General features: G+C 31.6%; 1 protein-coding gene across 2 annotated transcripts in view; it reads left to right on the top strand.

Annotated features, from left to right (window-relative positions):
• Nucleotides 1–223: 223 nt before the first annotated feature.
• LOC127711194 (uncharacterized) overlaps nt 224–22,270 on the top strand; it is a 30,065-nt gene continuing 8,018 nt past the window's right edge. Inside the window, exon 1 of one of the 2 annotated variants that reach the window (XM_052217165.1) lies at nt 224–496. The gene's annotated coding sequence lies outside the window, so the exon portion shown is untranslated. Of the gene's footprint in view, nt 497–1,535; nt 1,753–22,270 lie in introns of those variants that run through there. The other variant, XM_052217164.1, reaches the window with a different exon arrangement.

Here is a 22,270-nt window from a genome sequence, read left to right as displayed (position 1 = left end):
ATTGACAGAAGAAAACTATTTGAAAGCCTTTCATTTACAGTTTCCATTTAAAATAATCAATATTAATGTCCATCTATAAAAGATCAACACTTTTGAGAAATAAATGCTGTTTACCTACTCCAATTAAAATCTAATCGACCATTACGGAACACAAGCAGACGACCATTACCAAAAACCAGAAGACAATGGGCACGTGCTTCTTTCAAATAACATTGTTATAAATTGGACATTGATTAGTTAATTTGATTATTTCTAAGTCTATAGAGACATACCATTAGCAAGTTTGGCTATTCAAACAAATAAATTGGGAAAGAAAATATGGTGCCTGTAAACTTTATGCATAATTTACGAAACCAACTGTTGTCAAACTTGTTCGGATTTTCTCACCTCCGAGAGAAGAGATTGACAGAGGACCTTAAAACAGATCAACAAAATTGACATGTTTTGTGAAATATTGCTGTGAGTTCTAGAACTAAGAGTTTAGTGGCTCCCAAAGGTAAGAAACTTGATCTATGTTTAATTTGATAGAATAGCGATTATTGGAAAAAATGTTTAAATCATCATTTCATGTGGATATAGAAATCCATGGCCATGTTTTGCTAAGGAATATATATAACAAAAACATTTCAATGCAAACAAATTTTAAAAGTACTGGTTTTAAAAATTACCCCAAATTTTGATGTCGAAAATGAATGATTCTTGGTTTATTATGTCATGTATGAAACTGTTCTAAAGCTAACGGTTTGAAACCACTAAATCAAAGTTAACTTAGATTTGGTTGTTTTGTTCAAAACCCTTTTAGTTTATCTGGCCTCCATTTTATATTTTTGGCTCTCCAAACTTTTGTCAGAAACGCGTGTTATGGGCACGAAAAATATACAACAATTTTTCAGACTTTCAATGTTACCATGGTTTCTAATGAGTGGTTTTTTTTGCGCTCTTTTATAAAATGCATTCGTTTCTGGTATTTTTTTCTTCCAAAAGTTCTACAGACTCTCAGATAAATCGATATTACATAAAAAAAAAAAGGTGTCCATTGAAATTTAATAATTACGTAATTATAGATTCATATCTAATTTGATATAATCCCAATCAAAAACGTTTTAAATTGTACTAAACGAGTCTAAAATAAAGCTTTGCATTTTTTGTCTTCGATTTTTGTACACCCAAATGAGATGTAATAACGACTTTCATATATTATTAATATTCCAAATAACAATGTAACTTCATCAATAATGCATTTTGATAGTGTTAATATTGAATATATATACATGCATATTATTGCATCCATACATCTTTTATCTCAATATACACAATAGACAACACGAGAAAACGGTGATGAAATTCAACCCTCTGATGGAAAATAACTAATAAATTCCCCTATAGAGTCATGAAAATTGGTGAGTATTAATATTTTACTGAATAAGGGATTAGGCATCAACAGCGAGAAAAAGATTAGCTTAGATGATTGGCAGCTGAAATCTACATTGAAATTAGCATCAATAATAATATTTCTCTATTGAATCAAGCAACCATGTGACTGAGTCGTTTTGTTAAATGGTTCCAATAACTTCGTTTGTGTATTGGGAAAATGTTGTAAATGTTCCTAAGGAGAAATAAAATAGAAAATGTCAACATGTGTTTGCACGGCGTTTAACAGGTCTAACGGACAGGGATGCTGGTTATCTGTTTGAGAGATGGGGTGTCATGTTTAATATGGACTTACGGCTTACAAATTCTGTATTTTTATAAGTGAGTTTTATAATTCTTACACAAGGTGCATTGGCATATATATAATGTCACATGCGTGCAGGTATGCAACATATTTTTTATCTAATTTCTAAACTTTTTGCAAACTTTATTTATTTCTGGATTTTTGTTGTTGCTATTTTTGTTGTTTTGTTATTTGTTTGTTAACATTCGTTTACCTTAAAATGGAAATACATTACATGTGGGACATTTGAATAAGTTAGCAGACAATTATTGATAACAGTTATTTTTTTTTAAATTCAATAAAATATTGCACTTTATTGTTATCAATTTACTTCAATTTAAAAATAAGGAGATGTGGTATGATTGCCAATGAAACAACTATCCGCTAGAGTTCAAATAACGTGGCAATCATAGGCCTTTAACAATGAGAAACACCCATACCGTATAGTCGGCTATAAAAGTACCCGACATGAAGAATTTGAAACAATTACAACGAGAAAACTAACGGCCTAATTCATAACAAAATCAATTTACTAAAAAAAACTTTGTACAGACAAAAAAAAAATTTTAAAAAAATTGACCAGTATTTAAGTAAATGATCCATTTTTGGTAATATCAAATAAGGTTATTTTTAGTTTTTTTAAATTATACAAATAAGTTATCCACGTAATTGACATTACTTGTATTTTTTCTCCGGCATAAAGAAATATCTAATGGAAATTATTATTCAGCATACAGCATTGGTTGTGGTGTAATTGGCAACGAAATAACAACGTACCACAATATCAGGGTCAATATATCGTCCCTTTTTTCTAGTAAATATAGACATATTTATCTGTCGGGATTTTGGACTTCCGCCTTTAGCTACTACCCATGCAACAGATTAGTCAATATGTCATTTCAAATTCTTTCATATTAACTGTTTGACATTTCCTTGATCGGGTATCTGTTAACTCTACTGATTGATTGATTGATTGATTGGTTTACTAGTATATGGTTTAAACGCCGATTCAACACACACGGGCTTTGTCTTCGCGAGAACAAGTTTTTTTTAAATGATACATTTAAGTCAAATCTGCTGAACTTTGATTGATGGATTGCTGTTTAACGTCCATTCACAGGCATTTGTTTCTAATCTATATACATTAATATACAACTGTTATATTATAGGGTTATTGCATGAATTTGGGGAATATTGTCCCGAGTAGAAGTTTATATTGCACGAGCTTGCGAGTGCAATATATGTTCTACGAGGAACAATATTCCCCAATAGTCATACAATAACCCTTTTATTGTATAGCAATATAATATTTGAAAGTAAAAATTGGTTTAAACTAAGATTTTGTCGTTGATGACGTCATAAATTTTGAAGATTTATTGCATTAGTGCAATATTAGAATTTATTATGTATACTTAGTAGTAAATACAAATAAACTGTATGTGTAATACAATCATTGGCAAGCGTGCTGTATCAGCCACCCGTGCTGATATCGATATCAGCACGGTTGCAAAGGCTTTATCACACCTTTAGTCGTCTGTATGACGTCATTGATTGCAGTCATTGTTGCAAACCCCTAATCTGTATGACGTCATGTCAAACCTATAATCTGTATGACGTCATTTCAAACCTTCTTATCTGTATGACGTCATGTCACATGAAAAAAACATCTACGTGTGGTATATGTATATAATAAAGTGTTTATGATATGGCTTTTTTCAATATCACATACCATATCAACCCTCAACCAATATAATCCCTCGAGCAGAGCTCTTGGGATTATATTGGTGTCTCGGGTTGATACGGATGTGATATTGAAAAAGCCATATGATATTCTCTATTTATTGCACGCTAACTTTGGGTTACTTTCTGTGGGAAATATTATATTGTTATGCAATAATAAGGTATATAGATAAACAAAATTTCAGAGACAAGTGCATGTGCGTCCAGTAGCAAATTAAATGCATATTCGAGAAAACATGATAATGTGATATGAATATAAACCAGATTTGCAGTTGACCGACACGTGCACGCTGAACCGGATATTTAACAAGAAAACAGTACGAAAAAAGACAGTTAACCCTACTCGGACACATTATTCTGACTCCGAGCCGACCAGTCGTTGCGCTTACTCCTAAATGCCATTTGTTTAGCGGAGAAGCAGCAAATATCAATTTTGTAGTCTTTGGTTTGTCACGACCGGAGTTCAAACCCACGACCTACCGCACCAAAAGCACGCTACCACAGGCTCACCGAGTCGGTTGTTGAACTGAGAGAAATCGTTATATTTATATACAAAAAAAAACCAAACCTTTTATTATATAAATTATCCGGCAAAACTGTGATTTAAATTACTATTAATGCTTACACACCAACGCAGTTACATAAAAATAGAAAGCCTATCCTTAAAGATAATGGGAATAATAGAGAAATTCAGGTATGTTCATGATAAAACACATCTTTAATTGGAACCATATCTATAATAAAGTATTAAAATTTCAAATATGCTTTTTTTTATGTAATCGAATATTTAAATGTCAAATCATAATGCAAGGTCTTGTATAACTCTGCAGATAATTCTTATTACAAACATCAAATACAATTTTATTCATGTTTAATGAAGATCAAATAAGGGGAAAAAAAAGAAATAAGATGAGGAGAAAAGTTTCAACCAACTCAAATTCGAGACTTTTATTAGTAAATAGGTAGATTGTTGGATGGGATAGGGGGTGAAAATTATATGTCTTTTTTTTTTTATTGAGGAACGGATAAGTGTAAAAGAGGTTTATTGTGTGTGTGGGATGGGATGAATAAACAAAATGAAATGGGCCGACGAAAATCTAAATAAATAAGTAAGTTAGTAATTAAATTAACAAAGAAAGGGTAATGTTAGATATTATAATCCATGATTAAGGATGTCAACATCAAATTGGAAACACTGCTTCTTTGTTAAAATGATTTTTTTTAAATATCCAACGTATCCATGACAAAATACCATTATGTCACTATTCTATTATATTGATTAAAATGGCGCATGCGAAGTAGGATATGCATATCCTTCCGAAGAAGGTTGGTTCCACTTCCGGTTTCCAATGGTATAATAATTCGTATTTCCCAAAACTTTAAGTCTTTTAAGTGTCCACTGTCTTATTTTGTTTGTATTGTATTTTCTTGTTAACGTAAATGAAAATTTTCTTACAAGAACCGAACGACATTAAATGAAGACGAAATTTACATTAAATTGAACAAGAAATAACATTTTACTCAACGCCATTAGTCTTCTTCCTGTTTTCAACTTAATAACAAGCAGCACACGATCATTTTAGCACGTATGACATAATAAACAGGTATTTTAACCACTTATATTATTGTAAATAACAATTGATTCCTTTTTGACCATTTGGCACGAAAATGTCTGCGACATTTTATTAAAAAACACAGAATCATTTGGGGTTTTATATCTTTTTTAAAAACTAGTAAATATCAATATTGGAAGAAAATCAAATTGCTTTTATTTTAAAAGATGTTAAAAAAAGTGGCCCCAAGCATTATTTTTTATTGGCAACATAAAGTTATCGTATACCAGGTAATGCATTATAAAGTGTGTAATGTGTTAAAAAAAAAAGGGGGGGGGGACTGATGCCAGGATGGAACAAAAAAAGAAAGAATTTTGAATACCATCCCAAATATATCAATAGTTGGGTAAAAACGCAAAATTTCGATTTTCCTGCAGCGATGTGTGCAACAGTTCTTACAATGACATCAGTTCTTAGATCAAGAATCAGTGGAACAGGAAATACTTTCCATTCAGGAGCTGTTCAGTACTTTTAGGCTCTAAATGTAATTGGTATTGTTTAGTCTTTAGTTTTCTGCCGGTTGTTAAGTTTTGATCATTTTATCGTATATCCCTTTCGACTGATAATTTTTATTGTGAACTTGTAAAGTTTGTTTTCTAGATACTTGACCGCATGCCTGATAAAATTATACACGTGTGGTCTCTCAGTACAGTGAAGATCTATTAGAGTAAATAAAAACAGGAATAGATAATATGGGGTATACACAAATTAGACGGTAACTCAACAAGAACATAGAAAATGAAGAATCAATACTACATTTAAAAACACATTTATGTTCTTTTATCTACCTTTAGTTAGTCCACTTACCTAAATTTCAAGTGTAGGGTGTTGTGATACAAAACAAGAACTGTGACGAGTAAATCGCCGCCAAAGTCAGGAACCGCGTCGTTGGCTGTCTGGTGTTTTTGTTGATTAGCAATTAAATCCAGAAAAGCACCTCGGACGCATGAAATTTATAAAGTGTTGTTTTCATTTCTTATCGATGATGACAGACCTACAATAGTTTCTGTTTAAGTTATTCGCAACTTTAAAAAGGGGTTTGGAAGGGGGGATTTAGAACTTAACATATCTTATATACACCTTTCTTGTGTGAAAGAATGCATGTTAATCACTAGATGTGGTTATTAAGGTCGTTGAATTGCTGTCACAGATTGAGGTATTCCTCCATCTTTTTTCATTCCTTTTTGGGAACACAAAATAACAAATTTTAAGTTGGAATTATACAAGTATGACCGGAATAAACTGGGCGCGGCAAAGGAGAGATGGGCGAACAAAATTAACCATTATTGTTAGCTAATTCTATTTTCACCAAAATAATTGCAGAAAGAAATCACGTCAAGTTGAATAAGTCACGTTCTTCTGTTCTTAAGTTGATTAAAACCTGAGATTGACATAAAATCGGATTTAATTCTTTTCAAAGTTGCGTATAATTTCCAAAGTTCAATGACTATAAATTCGCATATTCTATTTTTAATACCCTAGAGTATACGAGCTTAATGCTATATTTATATTTATACATTAAGATCGGAATAAGTGATGTACCATTTCCTTACTGCTTCAGCACTACTCTGAATAAAACTTTGTTTCAAGCTCATAAAAACTAACATAATCGATAATTGTAAATATAAAATACTTAACTTAATCCATTCCATCTGTATACTCAATTTAATAAAGTAAAATTAACCAAATGTAAAACTATAATCTATATATGCAGTCATAAACAATACAAAAAGCTAAGAAGATTTATTGATAATCAAAGGTCTGTTGGTTTAACAATTATAGTGAAATATTATATATTTGAAATTGATATCAATTTCGTTCTGTAAATGATAACTAATTGACAAGTAAGGTTACCATTTTTCTTGCTACGATATCACTTATTGCACGAACAATCTAATTTTTTGATCATTCTCTCGTGTTTCAGTATATTTTACATGATTGTTTGTTTATTTTGTTAAAAGTTATGTTTGCTAAGTTTCCAATATTTTTTTACTTTATTATTTATTTTTTCAACAATGTTTGTTCCTTTTTTTTTATTTTTGTTTAAATTAGCGGTGGCGGATAATACTTTTGAGTAGGTTGGGGCGGAGCAACATTTTGTCTTTTGTCTAGCATAAATAAACGTGAAAAACGTGAAAACCCCATTTATATATTTCAATACTAGTGGCTCTCCTGGTCCAGTATTCCGTGTGAGCTATTACTATAACTTGGCTTCATCGTCTATCGCCAGTGTTATCGTTTTAAAACTTCTTCTTCTCTGAAACCACTGGACATATTCAAACAAAAATCTATCTGAACGATCTTAAGGAATCTTATATAAACTTTATATTTTTTTCTTTCTGCCAATCTCCCAAGACGACCGTCATGCTTAAATAAAGAATATATGTTTTTGAAAATTATCTTAAAAACTATAAACAGTAAACATTATCAGCAAACCAACACCAACAAATAAGGAAACATGACAGAAATTATGAATCGACACCATATGGATTGTTGCCCTGCGTTGTTGCCGTGCCTTGAAGTAAAAGTTTGACCAATTATGTGCGTGTTTTCTTATTCTTGGAAACTAGAGCCGATATAGAGAAAATGTAGCAACTAATAGAAATAGCAAGATTAGATCAAAGTGACAAATCAGTCAACATAATTCAACTCTTTATAGGAGTAAAATGTATTGCCTTAAATGACTATTTTTATCCAAATTTTACATTATTTGTAATTATCTAAAAAAAACTATAATTAAATAGAGAAGCTGCAGTAATCAGCAAGAATGACCAGGAGGACACGATCTACTAACAAATAAGTCAACATGACAGAAATTATCAAATAACTACTTGCAGGAGTTAATTCTCTTAAATCAAGATTTTTAATATTATTTTCCTTTTTGCCTATCATATTTTTTTTACTATAATTAAGGAAAAGAAATTAAGAAAACAGCAAATATTATCAGAAAAATAAGTATAAGAAAAAAAAATATATGCAGCGACAAAAGAATAATTGAACAGTAACAAGCAGTGTTTTATCGTAGACATGATATGGCTAAGCCAGCCTATCAAGTAGGAGTATTACACACATGTCACGTCTTAGCTAATCTCAGCAACAAAAATACAATTACGAGTATATAAAGCTTTTATCGTTTTCTTGTTACACCAGTAATCCTTATATCTCTTTGCTTTGTTCATATTTTTGTTCGATGATGAGAATATTTATAGTACATCTAGGTTGGCTTGTCTACTGACTATACCGAATTAATCATTGTATGCCATTACCAATTTTCTTTTAGTTTTTTATTGAGATATTTAATGCAATTAGACCTACTTGGGAAAGGAATTGTGGTCGGAACTGCTACATGTACATGATGATACGACAATATTTTTCCCGTTTGTGCACTAATTATGGCGTATAAAATTTGAAATGCAGTATTCAATGAAAAAATCTTCAGATTATAAAGGCAGATGCATGGTATATAAGAGCCATTATTTGATATTGCAAAATCACCAAAAAATCATAGATTTAGATACACTTTAATTTGATTCCCACAAAACAAACAACTAAACAAGTGCGAAAAAAAGGAGATGTGCGGTATGATTTAATGGGAAAATCCCATAACACTATGTCGGTATTGCAGGGATGAGATTAGTGCTAAATAAAATTTGATGGGCATAAAGAAATTATATTTAGCCTGTGTCATGGTTTAATCTCTGCTTCGCATCGGTAGGTGTATTGTTGAGCATTGAGCCAGGCGTAAATATATCTTATAACCAGTTACATCCTTCACAGGGAAGCATTTTCGTGTCGTTAAAATACTGAGCTACATATAAAGGGGAACAATAATTTACCTAGTTGTTACGATGGTAATTAATGATATCCCCCAGATAATGATAATAATAATATGTGTCGTTCATTTCAGTTAAAAAAAATGTTTTTCATTTGTTTCAAAATTGTACTTTTTTACTATTTTGTCAAATTTGTGTTGCAGTGCTGCAGTGCGCGAGTACATGTATATTATACTCAACACGATGAAAACAATCCTATACTTCGACTATAAACATAAAAAAGTTACATGTGCGTGTGCTACTAGTATAACATCTCTGGATTAACTGTCAAAATGTACACTTTATTTTATCTGCTTACCCTTCCAGAGCACCTGATATCACCCCCGGTTTTTTTGCTGGGGTTCGTGTTGCTCAGTCTTTGATTTTCTTTGTTGTGTTTTGTATACTGTTGTTTGTCTTTTGGTGGTTTTTTGTTTTTTGCCATGCCAGTGTAAGTACGTTTTCGACTTATGAGTTTGTTTTTTCTTTGTTTTTTTCTCGTCGCTTTTATTGGGCAAACAATTGAAAATCAGAAGAAATAAAAACATAATTGTAAGTATGACTGAATAAGAAAGGAAACAGTCGAAACCGATAAACGCAAATTGAACTTGGCCTTCAATGTTAACCTTTACATTGTTGTTAACTCTAAGCAAAAAACCCATAGAGTTTAACGATGGACATATATCAAGCTGTATCCCCCGGGCCGCGTCTGGACCAGTTGAGACTGAATTTCTATACCAGAAACTGTCCAAGCTCTGCCTTCAATCCAAATTATGGTAATTTTATCATTTCAAAACAAGCTAATTGTCAACAAATGAAATAATTATTACCGAGTAGCTCATGGCATGTCTTTGTTACTGAAGAGGTCGTCAATAATTTTTCATATTTGTTGTTTCCTCTGTTCTCTTCAGTTCTTCCTGCTCTCACAGACAAATATCCATTAAAAGACTAATATCCTATGAAGCTTTCAATAGCAATTGATTACTTTGCCATTTGTCCTTTTGACATGAATACCACAAACATCTAATAACAATTACTATAGCTTAATTAATATCCAAGCGGAAATTAATCTTTGTATATGGTTTGTTATCACGGAAGATATATATGCACAAATCATTGCAGTATTGTTTTGTGTTTATGAGACTTGTTCGTTAGTTTTGTGAACAACGATACAGGTAGAAAATTTAATTTTATTTTGGACAAAAGTCCAATTAAGATAAGACAGAGGATAGTTGTTATTTTGGTGCCATTCTCGAGTTAGCAGAAGCAAGCAGTCCACGTTCTGCTGGTTATCCATGTTTATTTATCAAAACTAGTTTGGGCCAAGGCAAATGTAAATTCACTCAAAATCTAGGGAGAGAGATTGTATATTTACCGACAACTAGCAACGCAAATAAGATTGACTAAACTAAATCGGTAGACTATTAAAATAGCAAATTAAATAAGGTAGGAAATGTAAATTCATGTTGGTCTTGTATTAGGTGTTGTAATATCCTTGATCACGAGATGGAATGAAATTTCAGGAAAAATTGCCTAATCATTGGCAATCATACCACATCTTCTAAATTTTATAATGAACATTAAAATTGTGTTGTAACATAACAATTATATTCATGTATATAATGATGCAACAGATACAAGAAACATGTTTTAATGAAAAAAAACAACATTTATAACTTGTTCAAATATATGTCTGTGCGTACCGTTTTCTGATCAGTTTGACATGTCTCGTTCTGAGCTTCTATTTTTATTTGTCATAGTTGCGTTTGCTTGAATGTTTCCACTCTTATTGATGAACATTGAACGATGGAAATCTTTATTTTCTTAGGTTATTAAATACGGACTGACTAGATCATCTTTGGAAGTCTAAATAAAGTGATTGTATTTGGTTTAATGTTAAAATCATACGATCCTTCAAAACTAACAAAAAGATAAGAATATGTGTTATATAACTTAATGGCTAATTTTTATTGTAAAATAGATGTACATAGACTTTTTTTAAAAAAGAAAATCCTTTATTTCATACAAATCTTCAGGAAATGTTCTGTTATTGAATTATTGTCTTCCCCTATTCTAATTCGACTACAGCTTATTCGTATGCAATACCTAAACATGACACCTCTTGGTAGAAAAACGGCAATCGCACTACGCAAATGCGAAATGAAAAACAGTGATGGAAGAAAAGGTTAACAAACATGGAAGGAAGATATATGCATTAACCGATTCTAAAACAACTGAAGGCCTCGGACGGTCGAGTGATCTAAGTAGTTCATGTACTGTGACACTGGCCTGCCAACGCTGATATTGTGAGTTCGAACCCCGATCATAGCAGGTGCGTTCGACTCCAATCTTAATTGAACACGATTGTTCAGTTTTACTGCCGAAGGTCGGTGGTTCTCTGCGGCTTCCTCCACCAATAAAAACTGACCGCCACGAAATATCCAAAAGTGCTAAAAGAGGCGTTAAACACCAACAATTAATCAATCAACCGATTCTGAAACAAATTTTTAGTACATCCAATATCTCAAAAACTTAGAATGTTTAATTACCAAATTAGAACTCATGAAAAAAATAAAAATAACAACAACAAATAAACATCTCTGTATCACCTCACTTGTTATACACGTGCTAACCTCAATATCCATGATTCTTTGTTGATTATAACATCACAGAAACGATCGGTAACTTTCGGAACCAAACCTTTAAGTGAATTAGCAGCCACGGTTTTCGATCAAAAATAACCAAATGAAATATTTGTTGTTCAAAATACATTATGGATTCGTAATATATCTAAAAAGACACAAAGTACAGATCTGAAAGTTACTGACAGCTAGTTTAAAGCCAATAACAACTAATAATGATTTTTTGTTCTCTATTGTTAATTTTCCTTTTTTAGACGATGATGTTCCTTTAGCACCATCCTACGGTGTTAATATATCACAATTCGTTCGCTATGCCCGTGTCTGTTGTGACGTTTTGGATTTCAATGAACGTAATCTATGTATTACTGGTAAATTATTAAGTCAGGGATTTCGTTACCATAAATCACTTAAAACCTTTACTTAATTCTTCCATAGATATAAAGATTTGGTTTGGAAGTTTGGTTGTACTTGTAGAAAACTTATTTTTAACGGGATAGCACATCCTAATTTTTACGGAGATGTTGTTTACCGAGCCCGGAAATTCACCTGATTTTTAAACTTCAAACTAGTTTAACCCCGCCACATTCTGTATGTGCCTGTCCGAAGTCAGGAGCCTGTAATTTAGTGGTTGTCGTTTGTTGCTGTGTTACACATTTGTTTTTCGTTCATTATTTTGTACATAAATCAGGCCGTTAGTTTTCTCGTTTGAATTGTTTTATATTTGTCATTTCGGGGACTTTTATAGCTGACTATGTGGTATGGGTTTTACTCATTGTTGAAGGCTGTACGGTGACCTATTGTTGTTAATTTCTGTGTCATTTTGGTCTCTTGTGGAGAGTTGTCTCATTGGCAATCATACCACATCTTCTAATTTTTATAATAAAACAATCATGTATTTAAGTTTAAGTTTAGAATATATGTGATGCATTTGTTGAAAAATATCCACCAGACACTCATTTCCGATATGAATTTCCGTTTTCTCTTTTAAATTATTTTAAATTTTGTCATTCCGGGACCTTTATACCTTACTAAACGTTATGGGTTTTTGCTCAATGTTGAAGGCCGTAGGGTGACTGGCAATTGTACACATACCCTTGTCCTTTAGGTATTTGGGTGATTATTGTCTCATTAGTGCAGTAATTCTACACCCTCCTTATTGTTTAAAAGTAATTCCGAAGACAGAAAAAAGTACTAAGACAGCGGTCGCAGTCGAATTTGGAGGCAGTTTATTCTGTACACTTGACATCCCACTATATAATATAAATTGTGGCAAAACGTACTAATAATCGAACGTAGTTCTGCTAGCATTCTGTTAGGAATAAAGAGAAATGCACTCTCTGTGTTGTTAATATTTTATAAAGCATAAATGCATTTAATAATTTATAAAGAACATTGGATATTAAAACGCATAATCATGTACTTTATCAATAATAATTATCGGTATCTGACTTTAACATAAACAAACAATCATGTCTGGTGTCTGGTGTCGTGTTTACCGACGGGGAATACGTTAGCGAGCTATAACGACTGGATTATTCAGTTAGAAACGCCATATTATAAAATAGTCCAACTGCTGTTCGAGTTCCTTATCCGAAAAGATTTGAATAAATTGGTTATCCCTTTTAACTCGGAAAGATATGCTGTTTTACAGTGAAATCTTTCAACTACATATTAAACAATCTGGTTGAAAAGATTATCCATATGATTGCACGTAGACGATAGTGGTGGATACATCAAATTGAATGTAATTGAAAAAGTATTACATTTCCGGGAACTGCGTCACTCTTTTGTGTATGTACTCAGGTGAAAATATTTGAACATTATGAACATTCTCCGAATATTTTTATAAAAACAGTACCATTCATAACTTGCAGATAAAGAAACAAAACATATACTATAGTATATGATAGAATGTTAAACTATTAAATATATGTAAAACTTTTTGAAGAAAATTTTTTTCTATAGAACCCGGGTATTGTTTTGTAAATGATAACTTCTCCGACCTTAGATGAATTTGACAATTTTTGTTAAGTTTTTTGGTCATATCTCGTTACATATTTAAGTTTTTATACACATATGTCTTCTTTATTTGGATTCGAGCGTTCCTGATGAAGGTAAATTCAAAAAAGAGTTTCGGACGCACTAAATATGTGAAGTTATAATAATATTCAAATACTATATGACTTATTATAGCTATTATGCCCCTTTCATATACACAGATTTTTCTTACGAATCCTTACGGATCGTTCACATTCACGGAACCTTACGATTTAGCCAATTTTACGACCGATTTAAGAGTTGTTGCGAGCTATTTATGGTTTATTACGGATTATTACGAGTTATTACGATGTATTTACAATAAAATTTCACGATTTGTTACAAGCTGTCACAGATAACTAAGAGCAACATTTCGGCATTTTACGAGCTTTTAACGGATTGTAACGAGTAAATTACGGAAGTTACTATTCATCAAAGCATTTACGTGTTAGTTGCGACCTGTTTACGTGTTGTTACGAATAGTAACGAGTATTTACGAGTCCTTACTATTTTGCACCTTTTATACCTTTTTCCCAAATCGTAAAGTATACGTATCTATTAATAAAATACTCGAATTTACACGTAACGAACTCGTAATAACTCGTAAAAATCCGCAAAGCACCGTAACACGACCCGAATGAAAATTTTAATCATAAACAACACGTGAGCACTCGTAATAACCCTTAAGATTTACGTACAAAAATCGTAAACTAACCGTAGCGTAGCAAATCGTAAAAAACATTGTTATGAGTAATTAACGGATTCTTACAAGCAGCAGTTTACGGATGGTTACGTGTACAGTTGTGAGCGGTTTACGATACATACGGATTGTTACAATATATTTACGGAAAAATCAATCCGTGAATAATAGTAAAAAGATATTTGACATGTAAAAAGAATTGCCTCTCCTTTTACGGATCACGAAGAGTGGCTGCGAGTTGTTGCAAGTTATGACGAGTTATCTACGTATACCAACGAGTTATTTACGGATGCTTGCGATTGACTATGAGTTGGCGATCCGGAAGGACTTGTTAGAAAAATCCGTGTATGTGAAGGGGCATAACAAATAACGTTTTGTAGAAAAAAGCACAGGCGCCTGGGTACATGAAACGGATATTGAATTTGTCCCTTTTTTCTTAAAAAAGTTCAATTTTCTATGTTTATACCACACATTTCACTACTGCGCATGTTTCACATAATAGTTTCAAGCAAATTTACCAACTCTGATGCATCCCCTTATTTTACTATCCATACTAAAACTGTTGTACATTGGAAATTTGATATTTGAAGCACAAAATGACAATTTTAATATCCTTAAATGTATCATGTACACAAGCGCCTGTGGAAAAAAGGACAACAATATTTATGAATGTGGGTAGTCCGATTTTTGCTATTGCTAAACTGCATTTAAGAAAATTGGGTACGCACAGAGTAGTAAAATAATTTTTGGCTACATTAGAACTCGTCATTCGCGAATTTTTACCAAAAGAGATAATCATAATTTTGAGAATATAGTTTATAGATGTTTAAGAAGATAAAAATTGACACAAATTTTGTGAAAAAAGAGGACAATTAAAATTCCACTGTATTTGTTTAAATGACACGGCCAACTACCTCAGTCTGTATTTGTTTAATTCACGCGGTCATAGTCAAAAACGAAATTTTTCTTTAGAATTGTTTCACATTTTGTCATGCTGGGACCTTTTATAAAGCTTACATTATTGTATGGGTTTGTTCATTGTTGAAGGCCTTAATGTGACATATAGTAGTTATTTACATCCTTGTCCTTTGGTGTTCGTTGAATAGTTGTATCATAGGCAATCATACCAAATTTTCCTTTTTTTCTGTAAAAGATTTTTCAACAATTGTTCAATACATGTATATAAAATTAAATCAAAACGAATATTCAGTTTGAGTGTTACACGTTGCTGTTAAAGGCATTGTGTTCATAGCTAAATTTATGAAGGAACTCAACCTCAATCATCTTATAACTGGTTTCTGGTATTTCATATTTGAACAACATGTTTTGTCAATAATTAGCCCAGTTTTGGTTGGGCTCGTGTTGCTCAGTCTTTAGTTTTTTTTCAGTGGTGTTTTGTTAACTATTTGTTTCTCTTTTCGTCGTCTTTCGTCTTTTGTTCTAACGTTGTCAATTTTCCTTCGGCTTGTGAGTTTAGTATGTCCCGTTGGTATGTCCCGTTCTTTTTTTAATTTAACTTTCAAAGGTTTGATCTGTCAACGTATATTTGTTCCGCTTAACAGAAGTCCCCCTGGAACCTTTGTTATAATGAATGCCATAATTTCTGTTCCAGTTAGAACAAATATTCTATACCATTTATTCCGTTAGGAACATATATACTGTAATATTTGTTCCAGTGGAAATAATATTACAGAATATTTCTTCCACTTGGAACTTATATTATTAAGGAACTTCTATTGCATGACAGATCTTCTGTTTACCTCCCGATTTTCAACAATTTAATTACTTTGAACTAATTTGTTAATTTTCTTATGTTGACCTTATGATTTAAAGCAGTTTGCACAGTCACGTGGTTTACGTTTTCCTTTGCTGAGTAACTAAGGAAACGTCTTCTTTTGGCAAATCGTTTTCCAATTCTTTGATACTTTTCCCCTCAAGATGTTTTGTTTCACATTTTTTCATGCCGAGGCCTTTTATTATAGCTTATAATACGGTATAGGTTTTGTTCATTATTGAAGGTCGTACGGTGACCTATACTAGTTGTTTACATCTTCGCCCTTTGGACCCTGGTAAAAAGTCGTTTCATTGCAGCACTTGAAATTTTTTAATCGTATTTTGCATTACTAATGTGTAAACAACTGTATTTACAAAGCTCAAATATAGTGTTGATGCTCTACAAAAGTCTTTATTTGTTAATTAAGTTAATCTTAATAATTCCTGATACTTTAAATAAAAACATATGTATTTGTCTCATATTTCACTGTTTATTTAATTGATGTTAGAAGATATATTTCAATCGAGTTTTCACAACAAACTTATTTCTCACTTTCATCGACATATATAACCTGAAATATATATTAAATTACAGACACTTTACTCAGTTAGCAAATTAATTAATTTATGTTACTATTTATTACTATTGACAAGACAAACATTGCAAATTACATGGTAAATTTTGCTATAAAGGGGAATACAATTGAATTACACATGCTATGATAATTTTACACAATAGCCTCTGTAGCAGCTAAATTGTACACATTGGATGTTGTTTGTCAAACTATACAATGAAATATGGACAAAGATGATATTACTGACATTTTCATTTCAGCTTCTGATTATTTTACTACTAGCATGCATTCTGGTTAAATATAAAACCAAAATCGCTCGCCTATTATATTGTATTCCATTTAACGAAATATGCATCGTAGACGGATAAATTGTTGCAGTTGTCAATCGCAAAGTAAATAGTATTTTTTGTCAACCTGAATACGCTTCATATACTTTTTTCTATAAATCCTGAACTGATAAATTTCTTAAACTACGGTTTTATCGTCGGGTTGTTTGGTCATCAAACTATATTCCAAATGCTCTAATTTATAATTGCAACTTATCAGAGTAGATGCATATGGATACATGTAAGTACAGTGAATCCCCAATACTTATTGTTTTCTATTGAAATACGTGAATAGTCAATGGTGATCATCGGCTTTCAAGACCCTGCAGGTGATGCATAACTTCTACCCGTTTATTTTTCACGAGAAAACACTAATCGGGGTTACACTGTGCTTTTCAATGTGCAACGTTTCTGTGGCAAACATGACATCTGACGTTTTGGTCTTTCATTTTCCAATTTTTGCTATTCATTGTTTTTGTTTGCCGATCGTTTAACTACACATTTGTCCACATATATATCTATCTCCTAATGTATTTCAACATCTTTGGATTTCCTTACCATGACTCACAGGTTTCCTGATAAAAGGCAAATCCCATCTGAATGCGTATCAATTTTGCGTTGAACTTTCCTTTCCTAGAGAAAAATATTGAACGCATCGAAAATGTTATGTTTTACTTGATAAATGATAAGCTTCATTAGATGAATGCTAATGGGATAAATTGTGTTTGTAAGCTGTATGCATGAATTTTTAGCTAGGTCTTAGAAATATTTTGAAGACTGTATTGATATAAAAATAAGAGGATGTGGAATGCTTGCCTAAGAGACAACTTTCCACCAGGTACCAAATGTCGTAGAAGGAAGCACCTATAGGTAACCGTACGGCCTTCAACAATGAGAAAAACCATACCGCACAGAAAACTATAAAAGGCCCCGAAATGACAAATGTAAAGCAAATCAAACAAGAAAACTACTGGCCTGATTAATTAACGGGTTAAATAGGTCTTCTTCGGATTATTATATAGTTAAGTGTACAACTGATATATATTGATTGTTCTTTGACTACCTTAATTATCACTACCTTTGACTACCTTTATTCTCAACATCTTTGATTACATTTATTCTCACTATCTTTGACTACCTTTATTGTCACAATATTTGACTACCATTATTCTCACTATCTTTGACTACCTTTATTCTCACTATCTTTGACTAGCTTTATTCTCACTATCTTTGACTAGCTTTATTCTCACTATCTTTGACTATCTTTATCCTCACTATTTTTGACTACCTTTATTCTCACTATCTTTGAATACCTTTATTCTCACTATCTTTGAATACCTTTATTCTCACTATCTTTGACTACATTTATTCTCACTATCTTTGACTACCTTTATTCTCACTATCTTTGACTAGCTTTATTCTCACTATCTTCGACTTCCTTTATTCTCACTATCTTTGACTACCTTTATTCTCACTATCTTTGACTACCTTTATTCTCACTATCTTTGACTACCTTTATTCTCACTATCTTCGACTACCTTTATTCTCACTATCTTTTCTTTATTCTCACTATCTTTGACTACCTTTCTTCTCACTATCTTTGACTACCTTTATTCTCACTATCTTTGACTACCTTTATTCTCACTATCTTCGACTACCTTTATTCTCACTATCTTTGACTACCTTTATTCTCACTATTTTTGACTACCTTTATTCTCACTATCTTTGATTTCCTTTATTCTCACTATCTTCGAATACCTTTATTCTCACTATCTTTGACTACATTTATTCTCACTATCTTTGAATACCTTTATTCTCACTATCTTTGACTACCCTTTTTCTCACTATCTTTGACTACCTTTATTTTCAATATCTTTGACTACCTTTATTCTCACTATCTTTGACTACCTTTATTCTCACTATCTTTGACTACCTTTATTTTCACTATCTTTGAATACCTTTATTCTCACTATCTTTGACTACCTTTATTCTCACTATCTTTGACTATCTTTATCCTCACTATTTTTGACTACCTTTATTCTCACTATCTTTGACTACCTTTATTCTCACTATCTTTGACTACCTTTATTTTCACTATCTTTGAATACCTTTATTCTCACTATCTTTGACTACCTTTATTCTCACTATCTTTGACTACCTTTATTCTCACTATCTTTGACTACCTTTATTTTCACTATCTTTGAATACCTTTATTCTCACTATCTTTGACTACCTTTATTCTCACTATTTTTGATTTCCTTTATTTCCACTATCTTTGAATACCTTTATTCTCACTATCTTTGACTACATTTATTCTCACTATCTTTGAATACCTTTATTCTCACTATCTTTGAGTACCCTTTTTCTCACTATCTTTGACTACCTTTATTCTCAATATCTTTGACTACCTTTATTCTCACTATCTTTGACTACCTTTTTTCTCACTATCTTTGACTACCTTTATTCTCAATATCTTTGACTACCTTTATTCTCACTATATTTGACTACCTTTATTCTCAATATCTTTGACTACCTTTATTCTCACTATCTTTGACTACCTTTATTTTCACTATCTTTGACTACCTTTCTTCTCACTATCTTTGAAAACTTTTATTCTCACTATATTTGACTACGTTTATTCTCACTATCTTTGACTACCTTAATTCTCACTATCTTTGAATACCTTTATTCTCACTATCTTTGAATACCTTTATACTCACTATCTTTGAATACCTTTATACTCACTATCTTGAATACCTTTATACTCACTATCTTGAATACCTTTATACTCACTATCTTGAATGCCTTTATACTCACTATCAATTATTATCATTAGTATTATTCTATACTTGTTAACAACATCAACATATTTATTCGTCAAATCTTATTTGTTTCAAAACTCATCCCTGTTACACTCAATTAATTACCCAGGGAAGTAATCATCAGATTGAACATACAACATATACAATATTTTAAATAATTGCCCTGTAATATGACTTCTCATTTATTATTATTATTATTATTTTATTGTCATTAACGGATAAAATATTTGACGATCGTTGACAACCATTAAGTTTGTTATGACTGAGCAGGGAAGTTATATAAGAGGGTCTGGATGCAGTTACAGAATAGAGAATAATGGGTAAAACGTGCCGAATAAAGGAGAAAAAAATAAAGAATCGAAAAAAATATGCCCCCTCCCCCCCAAAAAAAAATATATAGAATAGAGAATAATGGGGTGATACAATATATAGAATAGAGAATAATGGGGTGCTAAATATATAGAATAGAGAATAATCGACAAAGTAAATAAAGAATAAAGAAAAAAAATATAAAAATTTGAACAAATAAAGGATCCCCCATCAAGACCCTCATATAACCTCCTTGGACTGACCAAACCAGCAAATGAAACAGTCAGGATGGAACTGATTTGCAGAGTCTTATCAATTAGATCTAATCAAGCTATTGAGTTATTGTTATTTCTATTTTCAATTTTAAATGTACCTATTAAGTATCTTTTATAGACCTTTGGTTACATGTGAGACTTCACAATTGTCTGTTTTATACCTGAAATCAATTATACCTTTCATTTACACTTGCACAATTAACTAATAGGCGTTTAAAGTGGTAACTGCAGAATTGATTTTTTTTTTATTTAGATCAATAATTATTATATCGTTTTGGAATAACTGATGATATATATCTATTCAAAGCGATCGGAGTCCATGCTAAATATGATCTTGCACTAACGATTTGAACTGATAAGGACTGTACGATTGATTTATACCTTTTGATAGCAACTACCATGGGATATTATAGTTTTATTTTCACAACGAAGGCTTACATTACTGTTAATCGTATCAATGTTCTACATGCATGTCTGAATCAATCATTCCCGTCAAAACTTTTACTAGCAACAGTCTTTGGATTGGTGTTCGGGTTTCCCTGTCTGCATTAAAATATGACCTATAGCTAAGAATTACCACCTCCTCCCCATTTGTAATGAAAAGACTTATGATAATTGGAATAATATAGTCCGTCATGCAGTCCTGAAATATTTATGTCCCTTACTTCATCATATGTGTGAAAGTTATGCTTTTAAAAGCTAATAATGGTTAAGAAATTGCACTTAAAATCAAATTTAAACATACTGAGTAAATAAATAATGCGTTGAAGCGCTTTTCGTGATAAACTTAAGCAGGAATGTCGTAAAGATGTCAGTTGGAACAAGGATTAACAAGGATTTGTATAGTACAAATCCTTGGTTGGAACAATAATGTATTTCACATTGGCAGAATCTTAAATGAAATTAAAAAAAATGACAGACTTTGCCCAATGAAGCTGTATGAAACCTAAGTGACCGTCGCTCAAACATTTAAATTAATGCATATAATTGGACGAACTTGAAGTGAACAGTAATTTAGTGAATACCTAATTTGTATACTCTTATACAATTATAGCCTTTGTATGAGGTCGATACGAGGTTATATCGACCTAAGAGAAGCATATTGACTGAGGACGAAGTCCGAGGTCGATATGCTTCTCTGGGTCGATATTACATCGTATTGATCTCAACCAAATGCTTCAATTGTTATATTATTGATCAACAACTATAGCATGAAGAATGTAAAATTGGGGATTTCTAGAATCTATTTTTAGTAACATGCTGTATGCCCTGTGCAATATGCTGTTTTTGACCTACGAAAAGCTAAACACAACAGTATTGGCGTGCAAACTGAGCAAATACAAATGTACATGTGATCAAGTTTTAACGAATCACAAATCCTTAAAAATATTCGATTAATAATATTAGAATATATAGTACACTTTATATAAATATGTGCGATTTAAAAAACTATATTATATTGATGCCAAGTATTCATTTTGTACAATTTCTTTTTATTTTCGGTTTTCTTGACTTTTATGTGTTTCAGTGTTTAATTTTGTTAAAAAATATTTCGATATAAAGAGCTGTTCAACTATCGTTTGAATGTCTGCCAATCTGATATACGTACATAATTATGATCAGTTTATGATTAAATGTAAAATTTCATTGATATATAATTGGGAGATTCTTTGATAATTTAAAATTTCAGCTATTGTAGTAGTTTTTTTTTTTTAGCATTTGAATGTGTCTTTTGAAGTAGCAATTAGCAAAACAATATGTCATTTGTCACCGATACTAATCTATAGGTGAAATAGAACACGAGCAATTACTGAATTTAATTTCATTGTTATCAATTGAAATCTATTACAGGTGTATCATACAGTATCTGATTGGTAGCACTAGGTTAGATAAACGATATTATTGAATTCTAAATCAATAATCAAAACTTTT

The sequence above is a fragment of the Mytilus californianus genome, unplaced genomic scaffold (genome assembly GCF_021869535.1).
Source record: "Mytilus californianus isolate M0D057914Y unplaced genomic scaffold, xbMytCali1.0.p SCAF_8, whole genome shotgun sequence".
NCBI lineage: Eukaryota > Metazoa > Mollusca > Bivalvia > Mytilida > Mytilidae > Mytilus > Mytilus californianus.
The sequence above is the reverse complement of the archived record's forward strand: the minus strand, read 5'-3'. Positions and strand labels throughout refer to the sequence as shown.